The sequence below is a fragment of the Thermobia domestica genome, chromosome 1, assembly GCF_964235325.1.
Source record: "Thermobia domestica chromosome 1, izTheDome1.hap1.1, whole genome shotgun sequence".
NCBI lineage: Eukaryota > Metazoa > Arthropoda > Insecta > Zygentoma > Lepismatidae > Thermobia > Thermobia domestica.
Window position 1 is genome coordinate 63,819,737 of NC_137454.1, and position 20,515 is coordinate 63,840,251.

General features: G+C 33.8%; 1 protein-coding gene across 2 annotated transcripts in view; it reads left to right on the forward strand.

Annotated features, from left to right (window-relative positions):
- The first annotated feature begins 1,159 nt into the window (after positions 1-1,159).
- The window catches only part of smog (G-protein coupled receptor 158 smog), a 337,058-nt gene continuing 317,702 nt past the window's right edge, over positions 1,160-20,515 (forward strand). For both annotated transcript variants that reach the window (XM_081757949.1, XM_081757953.1), the window contains exon 1: positions 1,160-1,357. The gene's annotated coding sequence lies outside the window, so the exon portion shown is untranslated. The remainder of the gene's footprint in view (positions 1,358-20,515) is intronic.

Below are 20,515 nucleotides of genomic sequence, written 5' to 3' on the forward strand. Positions count from 1 at the left end.
AACAAAAGCTTTTGTAATATCTATATATATTACATCGACTTGCAATTTATTTTTCAGTGCGTGATTGGTAAAGTCTGTAAAATTAAGTAGATTTGTTACAATTGACTTGCCCTTATAAAGGCCATGTTGAGGATCATTTAAGATCTTTCTTACATTAAAATATTTGTGTTTATATATAATTAGTTTAAGATTCAAATATTTTCGAGAATGCATTGACAAGAGTTATTGGCCTGTAGTTGCTAGCATTCTGTCTAACACCTGATTTACATATTGAAACAACATATACTTGCTTCCACATTGAAGGATATACACCTGTACGTAATGAAACGTTAAATATATTTGCCAAACTATTGAAAGTTCAGTTGCACAAGCTTTTATTACATAATAAGGAATATTATCTGGACCTGGAGTAGTGTTCGGTTTACTTAGTTTAACTGCTTCCATTACATCTAATTCAGTAACGGTAGGAATTCCGATTAGGGCACTATTACTAACGATATTCTTAGGTAATACCTATTGACCTACGTCTAAGTTAAAAGCTTCATAAAATACACTCTTAAATGCTTCAGTGATTTCGACAGTGACTTGGATTAACATACCATTATAATTTATTTGCTTTGGTACTTGTTTACAGTCAGATTTCTTAAAAATGTTCCAAAAATATAAGTTGTTCTTATAAATACCATTTTCTAAGCTTGAACAATAAGATTTATTGCTTCAATGTATTTCTTTTCTACAATTGCTTTCAATTCTCACGTCATCCATGGATCCTTAAATTATTATTAACATATCCTCAAAACATAGAAAAAAGTACATTTGTTTCTTGAAGGGAGTAATTCATAGAACTTGATGACAAAAGTGATCTCCACTTGAAAATAAAGTGTGAGAAACGCTACTCTAACCTATTTTGTTACGGTATTAAGAAATACAATTATATCAGTTCACGTACAGGGAGTTACAAAATTAGAAAAATTAAGAAGAAAGTAAAAAAAAAAAAAAAAAGTGCCTGGTAATGTATCTCAGTGGTTGAAAACACTAGAACAAGTAGGGCGCAGTTGGTTGTCATAGCAACGTACGTAACCCATCACGGCTCGGTGCAGGAGAGAGAAGCTCTCCTCATCGGCACGGTTTGGGTTCGCTTGGCTCAGTGGCTGTCGCACAGCCCAGTGAGAAAGCGAACAGGGGATAAAGGCGGGTTCTAGTTTTCGCGAGTGACTGTCAATAAGGCAAATAGACAAAATAGAAGAAAACACAGAGTATTCCATTTTTATGTAAGCTTACACGTAAGTGATGTGAATCCACATATCAAGTAGATTCGGAGTGTTAACAACATGTGAGCTCATATTTTGTTCGTCTGGTAAGTACTAAACCATGCATTATGTTTTTTTGTTTCTTTTGGGAAACAGATGAAAACCTGTGTTACGTATATATTATTGTCCCCTGGCTGTGCAGCAATTTGATTTCAGAAAAAAAAAAAAAAAAACGTTGCTTAATTTCAATTTATAAACCATATTTTAGACACAAGTAAGAAAGTATGAAACACAGATGGCGGTATTTTTTGTGCACGAACAATTGTCAAGATTTGAATATTTTTAGAGAAAAGCTTAATGCTGTGAAACAAATATATTTTATAAATCGTCACCCCTTATAGACGTCTAAAACACTATCTCCCCTGAATATGGCAAAATGGTTAAATCCAATAAATTTAAATCAGAAGGTAGAGTGTAAAATATAATAAAATCACAGCAGTAGCTAACATAATATATTCTATATAGTGTTAAAATATCAGAGAGACAAATGCATAGGGAACACATATGCATTAAGGACGTGACTGAAGGCAATCATTCTTCTATGGTTAATGATTGATTATCCCGGTAGATGTCGGGCGAGATGAAATCACTCATATCAACAATATGTTACCGACGGACTTATAATACATATGATAATGTTCTTTGCTCATTAGCAGTACCTTTTTCTTTGTATTACGAGGTAATTTTGTGTTGTCGAATATTGTTCGTGATATTTATAGTAGGAAACAGTAGTAATAAATGTGGGTTGAAGACAAGAAACTCAGAATGCTTTCCAAGAAATTTTAAATCCGTACTATCAATTTTGAGACTTGATAATTGAACATTTTTACTATCCATTCCTTACTTTGGAAATTCTCTCCCTCCCTCCCCCCCCCTCTCTCTCTCTCTCTCTCTAGTATATATAACACACATATATTCAAGCTTGTATTCGTTCATTAACAGTTCTTGGCTTTTTTTTTTTTTTTTTTTTTTTTAAGTTAGACTCATATATTATAATGGTACTATACAATATTATTTCGTCGTAATAGTGTTCAACATTAAACGTGTGGGGATATCCGCTGTTATGACTGAATTGATCAAGAAAAAAATAAAATCCATAACTTGTAAATTACAAAAAGGAAATTATAAGTTTGATAAAGAAAAAATGCACCAATATTCATATATTTTGGTACGTTTGGAGCCCATTCATGCAGCTTTTTTTCTACCTGTTACGAACAACAAAATCACAACTATGACTGCACTAAATTGAATTTTGTAACTCAATTTTATTTATAAAATAATTTTGCTTTCTCTATTTGGGTCAAATTTTGAACTAAGTTTTTTCTTACGTACAGGTCTCTAACCAGAGCACTAGACAGGGCAGGGGAATGACATATTTTTGTGGGGCTTATTTGAGTTCACTTTTCATTTTTGGCTGCTTAAGGTCAGGGATAAAAGTGAGGCGGAATGCCCTCATTTGCAGAAAATGTCCATGGCGTCCCCCTACTTCCTAAAAAAAAAAATTACAATTGGCAAAGATATGCACGGGGAACTTCATGACGTCATGTTCAAATTCTTTTACCCCTGCTTAGGGGAAACGGCCACTATAGTAATTCGATTGTCATTAATGTTCGAATTTAATTTCAATATTAGTACAAGATTTTGTTAATTTCGACCTGAACTTTATGAATTATTTCAATTATGTTAAAATTAAATTTTTGAGAACCGCATATAATGGCAAACTCAGAAGGGATGTAAAAGAAGTAGCCTTAGTCTCGTAACACAATATGCCAATTATTAGTTTCGCTTCAATATCTCTTATATGCTGACAAACATAATTGATTTTGTCCAAGAAAAGAATTGCATTTTATTCTTTATCAAAATCATGATAAAAATTGAAAGGTAGGTCACTTGAAACAGGTGAAAAGTGAAAATTTCGTATACTATTATCCTGAATTAACCAATTACACCAAGTGTATGGGAGATTATCCGTTTCCATCATCTTTAGTCCTTATCTCACTCTCCTTTATATTGCTTCCAACACACTTCCAACACACTTGCTAGCTATCTTTAATATTGCTCTTTCCTTTTCTTCTTCACAACTCTTCACTAGTTTTCCCGTTTCATTCAGCTAATCTCTATTCTTCTCCGCATGCACATTTTTAAAAAAATTAGTTATTTTTAATCTACTTTGGTTGTATTCATTTTTTTCTGGGCCATATGTCACATGAAACATACGAGTACTTTATCTTACCCTCAATATACACTTTTCTTCTTCTTAAGGGATTATTTCACCATTGCTGATGTTCTCGTGAGCAGTTATCTTTAGCAATAATACTACCTAATACCGAAAATATTAGTCCTGTTTTAGTTCTCTCTTCAGTTCCGTTGTTAACAGAACTTATTTCCTTTCCAACACAATTGCTTTCTACTTCTTTCCCTTATTCTTTCTTTCTTTCTAAGTACTTGTTTATTTTCACACAATATTTTCCACCTTTTCAAAGTTAACTTTTGAGTCATTCAACAGTAAGAGCCATATCATCTGCAAACCGAATGTACTTAATCATTATATCAGTTGCTCAATTCCAACACATCTCTTGTCCACTTTACAACTTTCGGAGAATCAAGGTTTTTGTCTTACCATCTTAATATTTTTACACCTGAAAATAAGCAAACTATTGTTTTTTTAAAAATATAAAATAAATAGCTGAACGCAATAAATGAAATAAATTATCTGATGTGAGGTATTAATAAATTATAAACAGTGAAAAAGCACATTCCCAAAAAGTAAACAAGGGACGTTTTGGAATTGGGGAACTCATATCTCTAACTAAAATAGCATATTTTCTTGTCAGCTCCCTTTTTACAATTTCTACAAATAGCATAAATAATTTTGTTGAGAGGCAACATTTGAGTCATTCATTTTTCCTAATTATTTTTCTCTGCCTTATTTTCTTCTCAATGGCTCGATGTTAGTTATTAGTTTTCTATTTTTCCATAAAATTTTCTTAAGAATTTCCATTAAAATTTCCCGGTTGACTTAGTCTCTAAATTAGTTAACATTACGGACACTTGATTTTCTTTCTCTAAAGGAAATTTCGAAATAAGTCAAAGAGGCACGGTGACTCAGTGATAGAATGCTTACCTCTGGTACGCGGGGTCCCTGGTTCGATCCTTGTCAAGTAAGTTTGTGGTAGACAACATCGTATCGGGGTTCTCTCGTTTCCTTCCACATTCTCTTTCCACCCATTCTTTCAACATCATTCACTTGCCTTAACCATCCGTCTCCCTTAGCTTACAGGGCATACTTATGGAACATTAAACTGAAATATTTCATTTTATTTTCAATTTTTTGAAAGTAAGGCAATACTTCCTCATTGTTCAACCATATAATGATAAATATTTGAAACAGGATTTTTTCTGCATGAGATATGAGACTATCAGTCCTCCAGTCCAGTGGTTCTCAACCTAATTCCTATCACGACCCTCATTTTATCACATCCTCTTAACAGCAACTCCTTATAATTTCCAGTTTGTTATAAACTTGTGTGGGATTTTTTTTATATATACCTATTGCGGAGATTTCACGATATCCATCTATTTCTGTAATAGTAAAATGCATTTCTTGTATATAGTGGGTAGAGTATTTTTCCTAAAAGTGTATGGATTAAAACCAAATTTGGTCAGTTCATTCACATTAAAAATATCGAATCCGATCCGTCATACTGCTTCAAACTGGAGGTCGTTTCAAAATTTCAAAACTTCATAACTCCCTTAATTTTGGGTATATAATAAAAATATAAAGTGATTTCTTATTTTGGTTAAAAAAAACTTGGACAGTTGTTAAAAAAAGTTATTGAGCATTTTAATTTTCGAGAGACTGCCACTTTGAGTTACCTCATTTTGTTGTGAATTTGGTTCATTGTTGTGTATGTGTTCAGTATCACCAAAAACTGTTAAAAGCAGCTTGTTTAAAATTTAGGAAACAAATAAAATCCCGAAACAAAAATTTACCTTCATTGTGACCAGCTTGCTGAAAAAAAAAGACTAGACTATTCGCTCACACACATACGTGTCTCATTATCTTTCAATTTAATTGTATTTCAATAGGTGTGTTTTTTTGCATTTGTATTTTTCTGGTATGTCAATATGCAGTTCTCATTAGCTTGATATCGTACGTCTTTCATTTAAATTTATTTTTAAACATCTCAGCATCTGTTGAAAATGTTTAATGAACCTATTTTTTGTTGTTCTTAACAGTATGTGCCTTATAAAAATAAAACAAGCATATCAGAATAAAATTCAAAAAATACACTGAGAAACATCCGTTCTCCGGATAGCGGTATATTGTATAAGTATACGGAATCCTCGTGCTTACTACAGAAATCAGTACGGAGCATACGTTATCCGTATGCTAGATAGGCACTGCATTAGATGTTACATCATGCCGTTACAGGATGTCTGATATCTAACAATTTTCCTTGTATTACATACATACCTCCGTCAGCTATATGTTATATACGTCCATTTGTATGTGAGATCCTGACCACCTATATTGTTTCCTACGGAAAGTACGTATAGATGGAACACTTATACAGAAAGTATTATAAAACATGCGTTTTCAGTTATACGTTTGCTGTACGTTAAGTCCAAAAACTACAGAATTTACAAATATAACATACAATTTCACGTACGCTACATACAATTTTTTTTCTCAGTGTATTTAAAAATATTTTCCTGTATTAGGTATTAATTATATTTATCTCTTCCGCTTATCTTCGCGACACCCATGAAACCTTCTCGCGACCCTCAGGTTGAGAAACCCTGCTCTAGTCTAATTGATTTTGGATTCCATTTCTTAAACAGTGCAATCATTACCCGTTTCTAAAAAAAATCCTTTGACCACTTCCTGTTTCATGAATAGTGAAATTGGCTCTGTTGGCCACTGCTGATTCTGTCGAAAAGTGTCCATATAAATGCATTTTCCATAGAATGTAGAATCCATAATAATATATTACATGTTACTGCATACTGCTCTAAAGCTAATTATTATTTTGCAAATACTGTACTTTTCTTGGTCTTAAAGAACGCCACTGTGAAAAACAAATATCCGTTGCAACTCGCTACGGATCGGAAACATTACTCGATTTTCACAGCAGAAATTGACTATCTCCAGTTCATTAGAGTTATTTGGGAATTTTCGGTGTGTTTTGTGAGAGCTACTGTGAAAAATAATTACACGCGTCACTTCTTTACAGCTCAGGTAACCTTAATCTGCAATCAGAATTTGTCTATCTTTAACTGTTCACGAATCTTGATCTCGTGGCGGATACGACTAATATAAACCAAGTAAAATCAAATTTAATTGAAGAGACGTCAGCGGTAAACATTATAGTGTATCACATTTCATATTTCTGTAATCCAGTTCGAGAAAGTGTAGTTGGAACTGACCTGTATGGTGAGGGTTGATCATGCATTGGAGTTTATCCATCCACCAAATACACCAGAGTTAAGCACTGGTCGAGTCCGTGTTAATAATAGATTCTTGGTAACATCGGTGGTATACGAGGAATAAAACTCAAAACCTCAAAACTATTTATTATAATTCCTCGTTTAATAAATAAGTAAATTTTTTCTTTAGTCACAAAGCCGATATTCATTTAATTCATTTCTCAGAAACCCAGATGTAGGTCGTTTTATCTAACGTTGAGATCTTAATGGCTTTTCAATCGCAACTAAATGTGGAAAACCTACTTGCGTATGAATATACACATGTCATGAGCTTACAGTTTGTAGATAAAATATTATTGTAGGCTTTCCATATTTGCTTCCATTGAAAATACGGGAAGGTCGTTTCAATTTTATGGCAGCGCATTCAAACGCTAAGTAGTAATACGAGTGAATGAGTCCGAAAAGTTATTGTGAATAGTTCGAAAGTGCAGGGTTTGATTTGCGTTGAGGATGGCTGATGTGTGTATGTGTGTGTGGTTTTATGGCTAGAGTTATATTTGTGCTTATTGGTTATTGGTTTATAGCGATACTTGTTAGTTATCGTCAAATAAAATAAGCAGTATATATAAAAAAATTCCATATGTCAAATAAAGGGACAAATCCTATTTTGAATAGCAACAAAACAAACACCGTTGGGTCCTCTAATTTGGATATCGTAGATATCAGAAGCCCGGGTGTATCTTTTATATGGTGGAAGAAAAGTGCGTTCCTTGGTGCGACGTAAGAACCCATCGTCTCTAAGAACAATAAGGCATGGATGTGTGAATACGATTAAAAAAAAAAAAAAAAAAGTGGACCATTTTCTATCGTCTCTGTGATTCCAGAGGTCATACTGACTGGGTACGTGAATGTGTAGAAAGTTTTCAACTACACGATTTTGTAATTGTTGGACATGCTCCTATAAAGGCAAACAAACGCTACACCAGAGTGGACTGGTTAGCGTACGTGCTTTGGCGCGGGATACCCGAATTCAATTCCCTGTAAAAGCTCATGTGGTTCTGATTTTACGTTAAGCTGTAGGTCCAAGTCTCGTAAGTCTCGGTGCTGAGTGAGACGGTTAATTCCAAATGAACCACCGAACAAGAGTGGACAAAAACGTCAAAATCAATGCAATTTATTACCAGACAAACATATTGAAACTACTATACTGATATGATATTCTATCTCTTTATGGCAGCTCCACATTTCGTCGCGTTGTCATTTACGAGAACAAGGTGTTCAGTCATACGGTGAAGTCAACGGTGACATACATGGAGCGGATGGCACGTGAAACAAGGATTCATGGAATCCGTTTTACAGTTATCCCTGTGAAATCCCCTAGTGCATCTCCATGAATTTTTGTGGATTTCCATTGTTAAAACGAGGTTGCTATATACTTTTTGGTGGTTCCTTTATGATCGTTGGAATTTTCTCATGAGGGAGGAAGAAGTTGTGATCAAACTGTGCTTCAACACAGGCTCTTTTAGTAGAAACTGAGATGCAAGACGATAGCTAACAGATATATTTTGCACAAGCACAGCCGTTAGTTAAACCTGAAACGATCATCTGCATTTAGCGTTACAGTATTAGGTAAAATACCATGTATGTATATCCAGAAAAAATGAAACAAATATTTTATGCACATATATGTGTCAATTGATGTGCTTTCTTTTGTTCAACTTGAATGAGGAAATTGATTTTGATGTGAGCAGGGCCAGCTCTACCATATATGCAACATGTGCATTTGTACTGGGTAAACAGTTTCGAGGGACGGAAAGTCTGTTATACTATATTATTTAAAATAAATATTTCTTGTTTGAAACAGACTTCTGAGGTCGCATTAGTTTAAGATCACATGAACAATGCTAAAGCAAATAGTCAAACAAATCCCAATATGAACTGCTTGATTGTTGTCAAATTCAAGAAGTCAATTCTTGAACAGTAGCGAACACCTGTTCCATTTAGTTAGTTATCACACTTTTGATATGAAAACTAGTCTTGTATTTGTCACAAACAAGTTCCTTATCATTGAAGGTGGAAACATTTTTTTAAAAAAATTGACAGATAGATGAAAAATTAAGAAATAAAGATAAAAGAGTTAGTTGCACTACAAATGCAAACTGACATTGTGTTTGAAATTTGATATTGAATTCTATAAGAAGAATTACCATCTTTCCTCTCCAGCTGTGTTTAATTTATCTTTCACTAAGAAATAGATTATTATTAAAAGATAAAAACAGACACAATGAAATTGTATTTGTAGTGTTTAGGCCTTTCTGAGTGGGAGTGCTTTTTCCCTCCCTTCGTTGTTCATGATGGGATAGTATACTTAAACTCGTGGCTTTTAAGATTTGTTCTTTCTGGATAAAGAGGGGCGGCAAATTGCCTAGGGTCGGCCCTGGATGTGAGTTATTTACGGCTACGTGAAATGCACAGTAAATGAAATGATAAGTTTCTAATGCATTTATAGAATCTTCAATAAATGTTTCACATTCTTTCCTTTCGTGCAGGAGACCTGTATTACACGGTTTACCTGTATTAAAACAGAACCTGTATTAAAACAGAACCATGTTTTAAATAGCCTGTCCTGAAAGACACGTTCAAATCAAAAATAAATAAACGAAAAATCATTCATTTTCACAAGGTAGCCCATGAGGGAGAAGAGACATTAGCTCTTTAAAACAGAAAAAGATACCCTTTCCAAAGCGAGACATCATTTTCACGAAATCACTTCGAACCGAGACAGCCTCATGTATTGTCTCGTAAACAACCTTACAGTTTACCATTGTTTTCTTAAATGATGCGTTCATAGCAGTTACCTTTTGATTTTACTTTAACTAACGTTTCAATTGAGTTAGAAGTGTTTCTTATGCACTTTTTCCTCCCAATTAAATGAATATGTCATGATTGCAATGAATAAATGAGTACAGATTGGAGTTACTCTTTTTGAGTTTGAATTAGGTATAAACATTGCAGACATTGTAGAATTGTAGAATTTTCATGTTTGTATCCTTACTAACAACAAGGTTATGAAGGATGGGAACTTGGGAGCTCACGTTACCGCTACATCTGTTCTTTATACCTCGATGTTGCATAAGAACGTAAAAATTCTCTCTCACACACACATAGACAAGTTCGAATTTAAATACATATGAAGTCATTTTCTCAAAAGTGCTATGTTTCAAAACGTGCCAAGTGAACGTAGAATTTCTTAGTAAAATAGACCGCGACAAAAATAGTCTCGTCAAAGAAAATTATAAGAAAAACCCTATTATTTGGGTTTTAATTTAGTCATTAATTATAAAAGATCGGAGAAATGCTATAAAAATAATTCCAATGATTAGTGTTCCCCACAAGATTAGTAATTTCCCTTGTCGTCTTGAAAATGAGACGAGAAGTACATCTTCAAATTCGAGACGAGACGAAAAATATGATATTTCGTCTCTCAATTTTGAGACGAGACGAAGAATTTCGCGAATCTTGTGAACCAGTTTTAGTGTGGAATTGATTCATATATAAAATCTATAAATTAATGAAACAGATTTACGAAGAAGGGACGCCGCAGTATAGTGGTTAGAGTGTTGGGCTCACGTCCGCATGGTTCCGGTTTCGAATCCCGGCCGGTACTTCCCAATATTCGGCATTCACCCAGTGTCGTGAGGCAAACTAGGGAGTTGCGTGAATACAAGACGAGACGATCACTAGGTCTAGAAAGTTCGTGACACGCCTGTTTGAGACAGGGTGATTCAGCGTGCTGACCGCGGATTCGTCACTATGCTAGACTTAGTTCAGCCGGTCGACAACAGATGGTGTTGGAGCGGCTCAAGCCCACAAAGGGCTGTTACGCCGAGAGTTTTGTTTTTTTCTTAGGTCTGCACGGGCTCGACCCGAGCCTGCGCATTTAGGCCTGGCCCAGCCCGTGGGCCAGGCTCGGGCTTACAAAGCATAGAACACCGCGGGTTCGGGCCGTAAATTTTTAAACATACAACCATCGGAACTAGCTTTATAGATATACTGTACAAAGATATTTATCGGACCGTTCTTTCTAGAGAACTTTTAAAGCACATCTAAATTTGCAACTTGAGACACCCACTCTAAAATTATATCATTATGTAATTAAGAGTGAAGCTAACTATGGAATGCAGAGAAAAACTACAAGTAACAGAAACAAATATGCTTAGCTTATCTGTGAGTGAAAGTTTGAGCAACCAAAGTGTGGATTCCATTCTTTTTCTTCACAGCAAATTAACAATGACTGCTTTGAGGACTATCTGAGTGAGTTCAGTAGACATCCATTTCCATAAGAATTTGCATATATTGATTTTTTTGTAAATATTAGGAGTATTCATGTTTCAATTTCATGAAAATTTATATAAATGAAATGAAATATTTAGTTTAAAGTTGCACTATTATGCACCGAGGCTGATTATATAAATGACCATTTTCTTTAGAGAATTCATATAGTTAGTAAGTGTAAACAATAACCCGTATTTTGTTATTCTCTCAGAATTATGTAAGCTTTTAAACTGCAAAATTAAATAAACCTCTAATAGTTGTAAGTAAAAATACAATTTTGCGTTTAATTATTAAGTTACTGCAATTCGGGCTTATTTCGGGCTCATTTGATTATCACACAAGCTCGGGCCTAAACGCTATAACATATTTCGGACTCGGGTCGGCCCTCACATTATAAATTCACTGGCTGGGCCGGGCCCGGGCTAAAAATTCCGACCCGTGCAGACCTCTAGTACGAACCCTATGAAGAGCATTTATAAACATTTAAAGATAAGAAAGTTATTACACAATATACTTAAATAAAAAAAAAATATGGTTTAAACATTGCTATATTACACTCTTCGTGGATTTTTCATGACGCGGAAGGATTTTGTTAACTCTTAGATGAAATTAAGGAAGATATCATGGCATAAATTTTGTACATATATTTACAAACGAGACGAGAAAAATTTTGTAAAGAGACAAAAATTTGAGATCCGTGACGAAAGGAGAAGAAATTCTTCGAAAATTGAGAGAGATAAGACTTCTATAAAATTTTTTACGAAACTTCCACAAATAAGGTTTTCTCATTTCGTTTCTTGGGCAACACTACCTATAACATTTCTATATAAAAGAAGTCCTGATTGAGTGGCTGACTGATAAATGCCCAGGGCAAAGTGCTTAAGCTACATAGAAACTTGAAATTTCAATAGTGCATAGGATTTATGACCTAAAGTATTCACTAAGAAATGATTTCTAGAAACTCGGCAAGGAAGAGGGATAAATGCATGAAATTTCGTATGTGGACTTCCCATTTAAAATAATACTGTTTCACCGTTTATTGATATTTCCCCTAGAAGGAAAGAAAAAAAGAGTGGAGTTAAAATTGTTATAATATGATGACTGTATTTCGAAACCATTCAAGGTTAGGGACATGAAATTTGGTATTTAGAGTTTTCATTTAAAATATTTAAAGATGTTTTAACGTTTTTTTTTTTATATTCCACTTAGACTGGACGAAAATAGATGAAATTAAAAAAAAGGTGGGAGTTACAATTGCTGTAGTAAGATGACCATATCTCCAAATCCCTTAAGGTTTTAGGCATGATAATTGGAAAACTAGAATTAGATGTGGAAAATGAGGGAGCATTTCGATGGCTTAGTATCAAAGGAACGTATTTACAAAAATTGTTTTTTTGAGATATGAACAATTCTGACATTATCAGAGCTCGAGTGTTTCTTTCTGTGAAATGATTACAAGTCAAACTTTCTTGTAAAATATGGTTGATCAAACAAAAAGCATTTTGGATTATCAAAAAACTAAAATCAAATACGAAGAAACAATTTCTTTTCACAATTCTGGAAAACTAACTTTTTGTAGATACGTTCCTAAGACGCTAAGCCGTAGAATTGTGTTCCTGGATACGAGGATAGGGAGGCAAGTAGACAAGTTGGACATGAAATGGCAGCAGAAGAGATGTGCATCAGGCAACTACTGTCATAAAAGGAATGACGTTGATCACTCAACGAAGAGGAACTTCATACATAATGTGGAGGAGAGGATTAGGTTAGTAAATAGTGATAAAATAAAAGCAACAGAAATAGAGGAATTTTACTAGTACCTGGAAACCGACGGATATTATAAAAGAAAGCTTCAAATGGAAAGAAGAAGAAAAGAGCAAGAAAGTAAAAATATAAAGGAAGAAAAATAGAGGAAGATAAAGGAGGAGAAGAAAGAAAACCTTGAAGGGGAATAGAGAATATGGAAGAGGACACTTGAGATAATAAAGAGACCACTTAAGAAAATAGGGAGTGTTTCAGCACATAGGAAGGAAGTAAGAGACTGTTAGATGTGGTATGTATGAAGAAGAAAACGGAGAGAAGGTTATGGAAAGGGAAGGAGTTATTTTCAGGATCAGATGTACTGATTCTGATAGCTATTACTATGTTGGTGAAACGAGGAAAAAAATGAATGAACGTGTAAAACAACACAAAGATGATGTAAGGTTACACAGAAAGGAATGCCATTTACAAGCATGTGGAGGATACGGAAGTTAATAAGAAAGTGGAAGGAGGCCAGATTTATTGAAAAAAAATAAGAATGATAACAAATGGATCAAAAGATTCTGATCTCGGCCAAGAATTTTAGGAATGATCAAAAAATGGATCAAAAGATTGCGATCTTGACCAATAATTAGTTTTTGGATCAGGGGTCGCAAATTTTTGAACGGCCCTAAATTAAGTTTTCGTATTATTTTCTACGGAATAAGCACATTATACTGAGTTCAGTGATAGTTTGGGTTTGGCTACACTATATGCAGTTCTCCAGATACAATGCGTACAAGCAGCGGCGCAAATTTGTCTTCAACATTGGGGGGACGAGTATATATATATATATATATATATATATTAAAAGAGATGTTCAAAATATTTTTGAAGTTGAAAAACAATGCTCAGTGCAATATCAAGGGAGCACAGTTGTCGTCAACATTGGGAGGCGGGCAGATTTGATGCTTATTCTTGGGAGGGAAGGATTGAGACTCATATTACAGTAGATGAATCTGATTTCTAAGTTGAAGCTGTTGTATTATATATCAGGCGATCTAGATGAAGTAGTGGTTCATATCAGTGCCGTGAACACAATCTGAAATTTGAATATATGCATATATATCTATATATAATATAATTGATATGTTTCTACTGAGGCATCCACAATGATCCACATTAAAATTTTAGGACACTTGTTTTATAATAATATAAATAATGAGTTCCCGAAAGAAAGAAAATCAATTATGTATGACGCGAGCAAAATGATGATGATCTCAACAGCATTGTAGGAATCGTTACAGCAGTTAAGCAAATAGTTAGAAATAGACTAACAATAATTAATGACAAATTGAATGCATTGAAGTTTCAAATCTTTACATCATTAAGGTGAAATGGAAAAGCCAAGAGGAATCAATTTCATCTCACTAAATCGGATTATTGTGGGGGACAGTCCCCCCAATTCCAAGATTGAAGGGGACACGTCCCCCTCATCCCCCCGTTATTTGCGTCAGTGCATACAAGAAAAATTTATTGAAATATATTGAGTCTTTTGATGCATTTTTGGATCAGGGGTCACAAAAGTTTTGAACGGCCCCTAAATCGAGTTTTCGTATTTTTTACGGAATAAGCACATTATACTGAGTTACTGGTAAATGATAGTTTGGGTTTGACTACACTGTATGCAGTTCTCCAGATATAAAGCGTACATTGAAAAAAAATTGATTGAAATATATTGGATCTTTTGATACATTTTTCGATCAGAGGCCACAAAAGTTTTGAATGGCCCCTAAATCGAGTTTTCGTATGTTTTACGGAATAAGCACATCATACTGAGTTAAGTGACAGTTTGGCTTTAGCTACACTAGATATAGTTCTCCAGATATAAGGCCTACAAGAAAATTTTTGCCTGAAATATGGAACTTTTGATCCAACAAGGCTGTGTCACGAATTGAAATGTAGGTGTTAAAAATTGATGAGCTGTGGGGCAAGTTATTGAGAAAAAAACTTAATTTGTAGCTTTTTAGGTCCAGTAGTGTCAACCGGACAAGGGGAAAAATGAATTTATGGCTTTTAGATGCTGTTTTCTTCAACTCTAATTCTGATTGGTTGAAATTCTTCAAATCAGCCAAACAGCGTTCAGAATCAGTCTAAGGGATTTTGTTATATTAAGAGTTAACTGTATATTATATTATTGTATTGCATTATATCTGATGAAGCCAAGATGTTTAATTAGTTGGCGAAACTGTTAAACAATTATAATTTTTAATTAAAACTTGCTTTGTTCACTGATTTTTATTTCTCTTGTGAAGTTACTACAAAGATAGCATGAACCAGATAGTTAATAAAAATTAGTATTTAGGCTTTTATGTTATGTTTCAGCGTTTTTTTTTTTGTTTCCTTTGGAAGGGAAGAAAAAGGGTGGAGATTGCAGTTGTTATAATTAAATGGCCACATGTCGAAATTCCTTAAAATAGAGATATGTTAGGAATATGAAACTTGGTATATAAAATCCGTATTCAAAACAAGTGGGTATGTGCTACAGTGTTTCCGGAAGTTCCACCACAATATTTCTGAGGAAATTCTGCTTTTAACGAGAGAATAGAGCAATTTCTATTTGTTTTCTCAATATATAAATATGAATTCGATGTTGTCAGTCTCATTATCCTGAGAAAACAGATAAACCATTTGAAATGATTTTGAGCACAACACTTGGGCCGACATGGATTTTTATCATTTCACTTTGATTGCAATGTGTATTCTAAAGAGTGAAGGAGTTTAAATTTTTCGTAAAGTATAATTGTTTAAACATATTCTTGCTGTGTGAAAAACAAGCAAAGGCTGGAATATAAGATGTGACACCGTAGGCCTGAGAAAACGCGGGAGTCTGAGGGCGAAACCTCCAGCTAGTCAAAGGTTAGTATTAATTATTCATCTCCGAGAAAATTAGTCGAAGCTGGAACAGGTCAAACAGAAACTCCTGTCCCGCCTATATACAAGATGACATAGGTTTGATTATATAAATTGTTTGTATGGTTGTAGATGAACCAGGAGTAGGCAAGTCAGGAACAAACACATTACCTTCAGAAACTTTGTGATAACTGTTAAAAGTAGAAACTATTTCACAATGTTTTAGTGGTGTAATGAAATTTATGTTATTTGGTCTCTAACTTGTAAGCAAAACTCTTGTGACTACTTAAATCGTCTGTGTTTGCCGGAAAGTGAGACATCACACAGCAAACAAAGCCTTCAACACGTGCTGGTGAAGAGTTTGGATGTTTCTTCTCTCATTTGTGTCACTAGAAAAGTAGAATTCTTGAATTCGTGACTGTACAACTAACGATTTTCCAATCAAATTTTTAAAAAAAGAAAAAACTACATGTCGAAAAGGTGTACAACGCTGGTTAAAACGTTATCTGATTCCATATTGTCTAAATCCTAATACTTTCGCCGCTGATGAATAATAGGGACCTGAACACTATTGCAGTGTGACACAAATCTTGTACATTTATTGCTTGGAAGAACATAGTTCTAAGCCCACATATTATAATGCACTTAGTTGTAACATCCGTCGTAATTAACATAGATTGTTCAGTGACACATATATACTTAATAATCTTGGAAAAGAAGTCATCCAATGTAGAATTTACTCAGTAGCTTAACTAAGAATGGACCTCCCATTAAAAATGTCAAAAGGGTTTCCTCTTTCCACGTTCATGAAGGCAGGTACAATTTATAGAGAAAATATTATTGACCTTGGATGTTCCATCTAGTCAGTCACTACTTTGCTCATATTATGCAAGAAATGGCACATAATATGATAATTATTATTATTCAAAACATTTGCATTGAACTAAATGAGTTTCTTAAGAGAAACATATTTTCTTTAAAAAAAATTAACACATAAAATAATCACAATTAATGTATAAAAACTCACCAAAACTTCTCGATAGACTCGTAATTTTCCAAAAGCGGTGAATTGTTTGGAAGAGAAACTCATTGTGTACTTTGTCCGTATCAACATGGTGATTTTCTTGGCTTTCAATGCTCAAGATTTAGAAAAAGCTCGATCATCTGGGGCATTACCGTTACAAATATACAGTAACCAGCCAGAGCATTATGACTACCTACTAAATATCTGGTAGAAAAATATGTCTTCGTTTGGCTCGCAGGACAGCAGTAAAGCGGTTTGTCACGGAAACAATGAGACTTTGGTAGGTGGCTGTAGGCGTGGCGCACCACATTTTCACGCACAAGTCACTTAGTTTGTAACGAATCGTCATGTCTTAACGAAGAGAAAAGAGAAGAGGAGCTGTCGCCATTTTGAAAACTGAAAACTGTAAAGACAAGACCATTGAATGTCATGACTTATTAAAAGTATTGTCGATCATTAACTAATATATATCTTTAACTGTCGTTTAATATCGATCTTCCGAATATTTAACTGAATCTAAATTTATTGACCGCGTACAATGACGATAACTCCCAGTTACGACGTCGTTCAGTTTTATTAAAACAGAGAAAGGTTAAGAGAGAAGGATGGGAAGTCAAGGGGAAGGTAAAGAAAGAAGAGAGAGAAGGAGGAGGATAGTAAGAAGGAAAAAATGGTTCGAATGACCCTACAAAGGAACGTATTGTCTCAGAAATGGCAGGAAGACAAGGAGAAGGTGATACAGAGAAAGGGATATGGAATGGTCCATGGTAAAGATGGAAAAAGTAAAAAGGGAGAGAAAGAAGAAGTAGGAAAGGAAAAATTTACAGGAAAATTATCGAAATATAGTAAAGAAACTCAAGGAAGTACTCGAGGTATTTTATATTCCCATTCTGTTGTTTGAAAATCGAGTTTAAACAGTTTGCTGCAAAAACATGTTAACCCATACAACTCTGACCTGGATCCAAGTAACTGGGCAAATCGGAGTTACTCGAACCCAGCCCAGATGGCGAAAAAGGTTAGATTGATTCTTGGAATCATTGTTTCTATTCATAAAGTATTTGTTTATTTACTTACTGGTTCTTACTCAGCAATCAGAATCGTACTTGGACTAGTCAAGGAAAAAGAAGAAGGAAAAAAACAACTGAAACTTTGCTTATTCATGGTTTGAAGTTCTCGAAGTTTCTAAACTCAGTGGTTACTATCACTAGTTTTGTTCCATTGTTCCCGCTTGCTTTGTAGAGACATTTTCAACTTAATTGGAAAATTGATGACCTTCATGACCTAGGTCATGAATAAGAAACAACCAAATTTTCCAAAGAAAATATACATGTAATAAGATGTTTATCAGTCTTTACTCTATATCGTAGGTTTGTCTACTTACAATTAAAATAACCATTCATTCATTCATTCGCACATTCACACCATATCAAACAATGTACGTATATATGCTAGTGGGTTAAGAATTGCTTCAGAAAGGAAACAATCAACTAATTACAACTAGTACATTTTTATTACATCTAATGACAACAAAAAAAATTAAAAAATAAATAACAAAGAAAATTACATTATGGTCTAGATAAACATTGGGATATATCAATTGACATTCGGTTTAACCAATCGAATCAAGACCTTAACATGGTCTAATTTAAAAAGATGAGCTTTATTATATGAGTTCAATGTTCTAGTTGATTGAGCTAGTCTTATTTATATTTCGTGCTTGTACTCTCACTAACCTAGTGTCCATGCTCGTTTTACTTTTCTTTTAATCAAATATACACAAATAATAATACTCATATCGATTTACATACTAGTCCATATTAAGCGTATATAGCTATCAAACATGTCGCACTAGTATTATTGTGATAATAGTCAAGTAATCACATAACAAGTATATAACTTCTGATTGCCGTGGTTCTAAGGCTACGTATTTTCAAAATCAGTTCGTTGTCTAGTTTAGTTTAATATTATCACCAATTTACACTCATAATCAACATCAATGTACGTTAAGAATTAGTTAATAATTGTGGTAGGATCAGGAAGTGAACTAATATACTTTGGAGTACGAGACGTTACGAAAATTGTAAACATTAGTGATGCCTAAGGTGAATTTTCGAAGAGTTCTTTTTTTTCTGTTCTTAAACGTAATTCACTATTGTTATTGAACAATCATTATAACTTTAAATTGAACCAATGAGATTATCAGATTCAGTAAATTCAAGTCTTCAATATCACTTTCTTTGTTACAATATTTTTCTCGCATGCTTTCTGACACTATTTGCATTAGCTTCCGCCATGTTTACTTCCATACATGGTGTAGGTTGTTCATGCTTAAATGTTTACGATCATATTTATGGGGGCAACGCAAATTAATAGCGCTTGCGCCATTCTCTCTTAATATTTCTTGAGACTTCTTAGTGATAGTTAAAAATACTACAGATAGAGATCCACAAGCAATCCCTAGTTTATTATCGGCATCGCACTATCGTTTCCCAAGACATTCAATGTTTTCTGCAATAGAGCGATGTGTAGAGCGCATGTTTTCTATGTAGAGTAGAGTGATAGTCTCAGCCGAGTACGTTAATAAAGACAATACGTTAACATCTTAACGGGTGACGGCGATTTTAAAGGTGGCTATCTATAGCTCATAACTAGAGACCGGATTTTTAGGCATTAAAAACTTGGAAAATAGGCATTCAAAATTTAAAATATAGGCAGTTAAATAGGCACAAAAATGTAAGGCAAACAATAAAGATAAATACTCAATACAATTAAAAAATAAATTCAAGTCATAAATAATGTTCAAAGAATGTAGAAACATTCCTACTTGTTAATATCTTCTTTCACTATATATATAAAAACGAAGCTTGACATGTATTCAATGTATATTTGGTAAACACATTCTATACAGCACTTTATCACTACACATTACACGTATAAATTTTATACATTTTATTAGTACACAGCAGTCCAAGTACACTAGCACTTTATCAGTACACTTAGTAGTCCAAAATTTTACATCTTATCACTACAAACAGTACTTATCTCGGAAGAGGCAAAATCCTTTCTTGAAATACTAAATTATATATTTTTCCCCAATAAAGTCTTATTTTGAAGAAAATGCACAGAATAGACGGCATTAGGCACTCAAGCAATTATTTAGGCAAAATAAGGAAAATAGGTGAAATAGGCAAAATAAGGAAAATAGGTGAAATAGGCAAAATAAGGAAAATAGGTGAAATAGGCAAAATAAAATTGGCTTAAATTGAAACTACAACCCCCCCATATAAACTTTAAAATGTTATTTTTGATTATATCTTTAATATTAAAGAACAGAAATTCTGCCTAACATCTGGTTTCTACTCATAACTCGTATATGAAGGAAATTTTTGAGTTCTTTACGTCCGCCGGCTAGGTTACAGGAGAAGCAAATTTTTGAATTATATATATATATATATATATACAGTAGCTAGCTAGCGCGATTATCTCAGCCGAATTCGTTCATAGAGTCAACCCCTTTTCACCTTTACGAATAGCATGACTTTAATTATGACTATTTATATCCTATATCTAATATATGTAACCTAAGCGAATTTTTGAATTTTGAATTTTGTTTTTTGTATTAAATCACTGGATCAATTCTTTTGGCTGCGTTCTTTAATAGAGACAATCCGTTAAAATCTTAATGAATAACGACGACTTTAATGGTGATTATCTATATCCTACATAAATGTAAGCAAAATTTTGAATTCTGTTTTTTGAAATA